This window comes from Schistocerca piceifrons, chromosome 4 (assembly GCF_021461385.2).
Source record: "Schistocerca piceifrons isolate TAMUIC-IGC-003096 chromosome 4, iqSchPice1.1, whole genome shotgun sequence".
Classification (NCBI taxonomy): domain Eukaryota; kingdom Metazoa; phylum Arthropoda; class Insecta; order Orthoptera; family Acrididae; genus Schistocerca; species Schistocerca piceifrons.
The window spans coordinates 8,022,764-8,031,941 of record NC_060141.1 but is presented as its reverse complement, the minus strand read 5'-3'; positions in this window follow the sequence as shown (position 1 = coordinate 8,031,941).

Genomic DNA, 9,178 nt, shown 5'->3' with positions numbered 1-9,178 from the left:
GAGTGTTTCTTAGCAGTCTGGAACCCTTGTCAGGTTCAGTTACTAGCGGAGATCGATATAGAGGCACGTTTTGTTACACGATCGTTCACCAAGCACTAGTGCGCGACTAATTCCAGTGGCAGGCGGTACAAGAGAGGTGCGTGTACCACGCGGAGATTTACTGCAGGAATTTGGTGAGGTTACGTTTGTTGACGTTGTTGCTACGTTCAGGAAAGCATCGTCATTGGACGATCTAAAGGAACTAGAGAAAGACTGGGGCAAAAGTGCTGAAATGAACAGCAGCTGTGAACAGAAGTGGATAAATGCGAGGTCATGTCTACAACAAGGAGAAAGTAACCTAGAGCACTTGCTTACAGGATCAGTCGTTGACATGTAGCGCCTGCCACATCATATATTCAAGGGTAAAAAGAAGAAGCGATATGAAACGCGATGATGATGTAAAAGCAGTATCAGGGAGAACGAATGGAAGAGTTAGAGTTGCTGGGAGGGTTCTGCGTATGTGCGATGCTTCTGCAAAGGAAAGCACACTCAGGACGCTGCGCTGGTGCGACGGTTATTGAATTAAAGAGTGTTTAGTTCTACCAGTCTTTTGACTCCTTATTAGTTTGTCGTGACAACTGACATGGAACGAACAGAGACACGCGCTATTAGGATCCTAAGAGGTCGGTATAGTCTACAGCAAAGTATAAGTTTCTCCATGTTTGGAGGACGCTGCCGGTCCGCCATTGAGTACAGAGATACGGAACAGCCGCTCCAGTTCTTCATTCTACTCCACGACCTATTTCGACTTTTATATTGCAGCCATTTCATAGTGGAACCTGTAACTGACATAAACGCACGATACAATGAATATTTAAAAACTATACATAACAGGAGTATAGCAACGTTGAGCTGAAATACATTAAGTTTACATAAGTATAGAAAAAGAAAAAAAAAGGAAAAATATAGCTCACATTGTGCTATGTTGAAGCAACGTAATTTTTTTTATCATCAATCTTATGACTGGTTTGATGCGACTCGCCACGCATTCCTTTCCTCTACTAGAAAAGCACTCACAACCTACATCCTCAATTCTATTTGCTGAAAGTATCCCAGTCTCTCTCTACCTCTTCCTCTACAATTTTTACCCTTTGCAGCTCCCCTCAGAAACAAAGAAGTTATCCTCTGAAATTTTAACAGGAGTCGTACCATCCTGTCCCTTCACCTTGTCAGCCTTTTCCATAAACTCTCTTCCTCACCGATTCTGCGGAGAAGCTCCTGATTCCTTAACCCTTGTAAGTCCATCTAACTTTTTGCTTAATCTCTAACACCACATGTCAAATGATTCGGTTCTCGTTCCGATTTTACCTGATCCACGTTTCACTACCGTACAACACTGTGCTCCAGTCGGATATGTTCAGAAATTTCTGCCTCCAATGAAGGTCTATGTTTGGTGTTAGTAGATGTTTCTTTGCCAGGAATGCCGTTTGTTGCAGTACTAGTCTGCTTTTTATGTCCGACTTGCTCCATCCGTCATGGGTTATTTTGCCGCCTAGGTAGCAGCAGTTCTTAACTTCATCTACTTCGCGATACCCAATTCTGATGTGAAGTTCCTCGGTGTTCTCATTTCTGCTGGTTCTCATCACTTTCACCTTTCTTCGATTTACTGCCAGTGTATATTCTGTGCTCATTAAACTGTTCCAGTTCATCATCTTCCGTAATTCTTATTCACTTTGACTGTGAATGTCAGTGTCATCAGCGAATCTTATCACTGGTATCCTTGCACATTGAATTTCAATCCCACTCTTGAATCTACCTTTTATATCCGTCATTCTTTCTTCGAAGTATAGATTACACCGTAGGGGCGAAAGGAAACATCCCTGTCTTACACCTTCTTCAATCCGGGCACTTCGTTCTTGTCTGTCCACTCTCATTATTCCTTCTTGGCTCTTGCACAAGTTGTATGTTACCCATCTCTCCCAATGGATGACCTACTTTTTTCTTGTACCAGTTGAATTGTCGAATGCTTCTTCCAGTTCGATTGACACTATAAAACCACAGACGATTTACCTGATAAATTAGTCGCAATGTCCACAGACAATGTTCGTCGTCTCAGATCAGAGATAGAAAAGGTTAATATGATTTCAGTAAACTGCAGGAGGCTACAAGGAAAGGTCCCAAAATTAGTATCGCTTACTGAAGGTTATAATCCACAGACAGTACTAGGGACATAATTTTAGCTGAAACCTGACGTGAATGAAACCGAAATCCTGAGTTCAGATTCAAATATTTATCGTAAGGATAGGTTAGTCGCCAGTGGCGGTGGCGTGTTTATTGCAGTAAAGTATTCGACAAAATCTAGCGAGGTTATCACAGATTCCTATTTTGAATTGATCTGGGTTCAAACGATTCAAATGGCTCTGAGCACTATGGGGAACTACTTAAACCTAACTAATGTAAGGACATCACACACATCCATGCGATCAACTTTATATGATCATTCCATTTTAAATCACTCCTAATGCGTACTCCCAGATAATTTATGGAATTAACTGCTTCCAGTTGGTGACCTGCTATCTTGTAGCTAAATGATAAGGGATCTATCTTTCTATGTATTCGCAGCACATTACACTTTTCTACATTGAGATTCAATTGCCATTCCCTGCACCATGCGTCAATTCGCTGCCGATCCTCCTGCATTTCAGTACAATTTTCCATTGTTACAACCTCTCGATATACCACAGCGTCACCCGCAAAAAGCCTCAGTGAACTTCCGATGTCATCCACAAGGTCATTTATGTATATTGTGAATAGCAACGGCCCTATGACACTCCCCTGCGGCACACCTGAAATCACTCTTACTTCTGAAGACTTCTCTCCATTGAGAATGACATGCTGCGTTCTGTTATCTTGGAACTCTTCAATCCAATCACACAATTGGTCTGATAGTCCATATGCTCTTACTTTGTTCATTAAACGACTGTGGGGAACTGTATCGAACGCCTTGCGGAAGTCAAGAAACACGGCAGCTACCTGTGAACCCGTGTCTATGGCCCTCTGAGTCTCGTGGACGAATAGCGCGAGCTGGGTTTCACACGACCGTCTTTTTCGAAACCCATGCTGATTCCTACAGAGTAGATTTCTAGTCTCCAGAAAAGTCATTATACTCGAACATAATACGTGTTCCAAAATTCTACAACTGATCGACGTTAGAGATATAGGTCTATAGTTCTGCACATCTGTTCGACGTCCCTTCTTGAAAACGGGGTTGACCTGTGCCCTTTTCCAATCCTTTGGAACGCTACGCTCTTCTAGAGACCTACGGTACACCGCTGCAAAAATGGGGGCAAGTTCCTTCGCGTACTCTGTGTAAAATCGAACTGGTATCCCATCAGGTCCAGCAGCCTTTCCTCTTTTGAGCGATTTTAATTGTTTCTCTACCCCTCTGTCGTCTATTTCGATATCTACCACTTTGTCATCTGTGCGACAATCTAGATAAGGCTTTCTTCCGACAGTTACATCTTTTTCGATTTTTTCGCCATTCACCTTATTTCATTCCTAAGTGACTTACATTTCTGTATTCCTGAAATTCCCTGAACATTTTTTACTTCCGTTTTTCGCCCATCAACTGGAGTACTTCTTCTGTTACCCACGATTTCTTCGCAGTTACCTTCCTTGTACCGACCTTTGCTTCTTGACTTCTGTATTTGCCCTTTTTGAGAGGACAATCCCTTTTCAAGTGAACTGCCTACTGAGCTATTGATTATTGCAGTATCTATGGCTTCGGAGAACTTCAAGCGTATCTCTTCATTCCTTAGAACTTCCGTATCCCACTTCTGTGTGTGTTGAGTCTTCCTGACCAATCTTTAAACACCAGCCTAATCTTCATCTTCACTATTTTCTAATGTGAGTTTATGTCTCCTCTCGGGTGGCCTTACAATCTAATATCTGATTTCCGAAATCTCTGCCTGATCATGCTGAATTCTAACTGTAATCTTTCCTTATTTATCCGCCTTTTCCAGGTAAACTTTCTCCTCTTGGATTCTTGAACAGAGTATTCGCTATTACTATCCGAAATTTATTACAGAACACAATTAGTCTTTCTCGCCCCTCATTCCTACTACCAAGTCCGTATTCTCCCGTTACACTTTCGTCTGCTCCTCCTTCTATAACAGAATTCTAATTCCCTACGACTATCAGATTTTGGTCTTCCTCGGCGTACTGAATTAACCGTTCAATATTCTCACATGCTCTGTCTATCTCTTTATCTCTTAATTGCGACGTTGCCATGTAAACCTGAGTTGTTGTTGTCCGTGTTGGTTTTCTGTCGTTTCTTATGAGAACAACTCTGTCACTGAACTGCTCACAGTAACTCACTCTCTGCCCTACATTCCTATTCAAAAGGAACCCTACTTCCGTTATACCGTTTTCTGTTTCTGATGATATTATCGTTCACTCGTCTGACCAGAAGTCCTTGAAATGTTTCCATTCCACGTTATTGACCTCCTCTACATCTAGATTGAGCATTAGTATTTCCCTTTTCAGATTTTCTAGGTTACATACGACGTTCAAACTTCCGACATCCCAAGCTCCGATTCGTAGAACGTTACCCTTTCGTTGAATTTTTTTGTTCTTTTGCTGATTCTTTTTCCTTTCGGGGCAGTTTCACAACCCAAGGAAAAGAGAGTGCACTGAACCTCTGACCGTTCCTCCGCCCTCTATGACAAGGCCGTTGGCAGAGTGAAGATGGCTTCTTATGCCGGAAGTCTTCGGAGGCCAATGCTAATTATTAATCAAAGTTTTACCTTGATTATTCACTCTTCTTCTGATGGGCACTTCCCACTCAACAGTCCCCGCCCGAAATGTCGTAATCTTTCGCGTATTGGGAGATGATCGTGACTCTTTTTCAATTACCGGCCACATATCCGGTGGATGCAGATTATGTGAGTTTAATGATTGGTTTCCATTACCATCTCTATCCTGTTTGGTGCCATTGATCATTTCTGATCCTTGTACCTACTATGGGCAATTTCCCACCCAAAGTGCAAGGAAGTGCCCTGAACCTCTGTTTGTTCCTCCGCCCTCTCTGACAAGGCCGTTGCCAGCACGAGGATGGCACTTCATGCTGGAAGTCTTCCGCCGCCATTGCTGACGATTTTTATTAATAAATTAATCAGTGGTGAGGTTCTAACCCTGGAACTATGAGATTTTGATCATTAGTCAAAGATTGTTAAAAACCATTCGATTGCGAAGATCGCTTAAAATATTTCTCTATTCGAGACAAATTGTTTATAATGTGCTGATTTTTATCCACTTGATGTCTTGTGCGTGAGGGTGAGCGTAAACTGAACACGTTTTACAACAAAAGATTTTTAAGACCTGAAGATGACGGCAAAGTCTGTTGAAACCGTCTGTCTTAAATAAAGAAATATTTTATGCTATCTTGCCTGTTAAATGATTTTTAACAATTAAAACAGCTCGCCTTTCAGTGCTATAAATGAGAAAGTTCAATTAATGTACGAGGATTCGTATAGACCTCGTATGCAGGTCAGATAGCTGCTGCAGTAAACGTCAGGTATAATATCGTGGGAAAAGTGGGTATGTCATGTTTATAGTATATGTACATTTTGTAAGTAGGCTGTTTAGGTTTTTTTATTGGTAACGCCACCTCTGTATGAAAATCACTGGCTGTGCTGTGTGCAGTCTGTGGCTAGTTTGCATTATTGTCTGCCATTGTAGTGTTGGGCAGCGGGAGCTGGATGTGAACAGCGCGTAGCATTGCGCAGTTGGAGGTGAGCCGCCAGCAGTGGTGGATGTGGGGAGAGAGATGGCGGAGTTTTGAAATTTGTCATGAACTGCTATATTTATATATGATGATATCAAGGTAAATACATTGTTCGTTCTCTATTAATATCTTTCATTTGCTAACTATCCCTATCAGTAGTTAGTGCCTTCCATAGTTTGAATCTTTTATTTAGCTGGCAGTAGTGGCGCTCGCTATATTGCAGTAGCTTGAGCAGCGAAGATTTTTGTGAGGTAAGTGATTTGTGAAAGGTATAGTTTAATGTTAGTCAGGGCCATTCTTTTGTAGGGAATTATTGAAAGTCAGATTGCGTTGCGCTAACAAAATATTGTGTGTCAGTTTAAGCACAGTCCTGTATAAATTGTTCAAAGAGGGGACGTTTCGTATGTCGACCCTTAGCCGAGGATACCTCACTGGAATCTTCTGATTTTTTCTTGTAGTTTGTGTAATTAGTGTAGCTATTGTTTATTGATAGCGCGTAATCATAGAGAGAATTTCCTTTGTAGTTGTAGTTTTTCATTGTTGTACAGTAAAACAGTTGTGGCATGCATGTAAATTTGCACCAAGTATTTCGCAGCTGCGCTGGCAATTAAGTAGACATTATTTCCATTGCTATGTTATTTTATTTTGCTCTTCATATTGTGACAATTATGGCGTGTGAAAAACGTAATACTAGGCTCCAAAGTAAACTGAGAAATGACAGTGAAGACGAAAGCAGTGTGTTAGCGCCGCACAGTAATGAATTAACTAATGTTCAAAGTAGTTATTTGGTAATTGTGCATAGGGAAATGGAGCGGGCGGCAAACAATGGTGTAGACAGTGAAACAGGTAGTGAAGAGGGAAGCATTATCGATCGATCGGTCGGCAACAGCTCGCCTCAGGAATCCGAAATGACAGGACACAATTTTGCAAATACTGCAGACTCAGGTTTTGGGTTCCCACCGTTTTCTCAAATGAGTCAAGACACATTTTCCACTTGTCAAAATGTGAATGTTGCCGGTGCAAATTCACTGCCGAAAAGCACTGAGGAACATGTTTCAGACACCAGTGCATTGTTACTACAATTAATGCAACAAATGGGACAAAAGCTTGAAAAGTTAGACACACTGGAACAAAATCAGAGACAAACACAACAACAGCTTCAAAAGTTAGACTCATTGGAACAAACTCTTGAACAAACGCGTGAAGATTTAACTACTGAGTTACATAACATTGAATCGAAATGTCAAAAAGTCTGTAATGACGTAAAAACTCAAATTTGTGAGCATTTTCAACCTATTTTTTCGCGGCATGAAAATGCATTACAGAATCACGAAGCAGCCATAAAAGAACTGCAAATTAATGTTCATGAAAATCATGAGACCTTGCAAGCTAAATTTGACTCAGTTGCATCTACCGATTCGGTTACGCAACTTGCAAAAACTCAGGAAAACTTTAAGGACACAGTAGATACTCTGAAACTTGGTTCAGAAAAACACACTGAAGAAATAAGTACACTATCGGAGAAAGTAGCCGAACTTTCGGATCAGGTCACTAACTTATCTACAAAGGTAGATGATGATCTGAATGACACAAGACCCGTAGCCTTCACTGACACAGAAGAGTATGAACAAATAAGAAATTTCAAACAAAATCAGAATCAAATTAATACACAACACCAAAGAGAAATCCGGGAAGTACAAGATCAGCTGACACAGGTAATACAAGAATTACGTATTTCAGAGGACACTCGCGCTCCAACACATGAAGAGGGACTTAGAAACACGGAAAAGCCGCAAAATAATAACACAGGGCATTTCGGAAGTTATGAAAGAAATTGGCAATGTGCACCAAATTTTGAGATGGAACGGCCGACACGATCTAACAATGACCGATATGCGACTCGCCGACATGATGATTTTGACTATAAGCTGTTCATTACTACACGTAAATTCAAAACATTTAAGAATTCTGGCAACGACATTCATCCACAAGCATGGCTCCATCAATTCTCTCATTGTTTTCCTCCCAACTGGTCGTTGGAACACAGATTAGAAATTTATGTGTGGCTACTTAGAGAATGAACCAGCTGTAAGAATGCGATCGGTCATTCACGATTGCCACAGTGAAGGAGAGTTTTACCATGCCTTCCTCTCAGCATATTGGTCTCAAGCCACACAAGACCGAGTAAAACATAGCATCATAATGATGAAACGTTTCGAACAATCTGAATTTTCCAGTCTTATGAAATATTTTGAAGACATGTTGCATAAGAATCAGTATCTTTCAAACCCATACAGCCCCTCGGAACTCATCCGCATTTGCTTAATCAAATTACCTGAACATTTACGACACATTATTTTGGCAGGGCGTTGCAAAGACGACATTGAAGCTTTTCAAGGACTCTTACAAGAATTAGAAATTGTCACAGACAGTTGCGGGATGCGAAAACAGGAAAACAATGACTACAGGTCACATCCGTCACAATTCCGTGACGACAGAAGTAATAACTGGACACGACAAGCCTATTCTTACAACGTAAATCGTGACCAAAACAGACACCACCCATGTGACAACCACTGGCAGAGTAATAATAATTACAGAGAAAGATCGCATTTCTGTAGTAATGAATATGACAGAGACAATCATAGAAACAGACAATATGGTACCCAGAACTATTTTTATCAAGGTAGACAGAATACATTCAGACGCAACAGTTCAGCGCGCAGTTACGATTCAGGAAGAAATTTTCCACCACATGACCGACAAGAAAGAAATTATGAAATCTACCGACATGACGACAGACGAGATAATCATAACGACAGACCTGAATTGCATCAGAACTGCCGGAATTCAAACAGGGCAGGGCCTTCTCGTGAGAGCGAATTTGTAGAAGTTAGGTCTCCTAATCCCAATAACGACGCGCGCCAACAAAGGAACAGACAATGACTCGCACCACAGGCAGCCGCGTGCGCCGGCTGGCTCAGAGAAAAATAACATAGACGCTAACCTTGAGAAAAATTTTAGCATTCCTTACCGACGTATAAAACATGACAATTGCTTTTCAGTTGAAAGTCTGCGTACTAGGAAGAGTAAAGGTTTACACCACATTTCACATGTAAAACCATATATTGAGAGATAATCTGCTTTTTAACTTAGTCTTTGGTGTAAAACTTTTCACTTCACATTTCTAGTATGCTTTGTCAGACTTAGAATCCGTTAACATACAACAATGTTTGAAGTTAAATATCCAATCAAGAACCAAGAAAACTTATTTAAACAGAAATGACGAATGCATTGTTATAGTGAACAGACGCTGCAGTGTTATTGTGTGTGTACATTCTTGCTTGTTAGTTGCACGATTATGGAACGACTATAAGGCTTACATACTTAGAACATTTACCAGTACTGCTAATG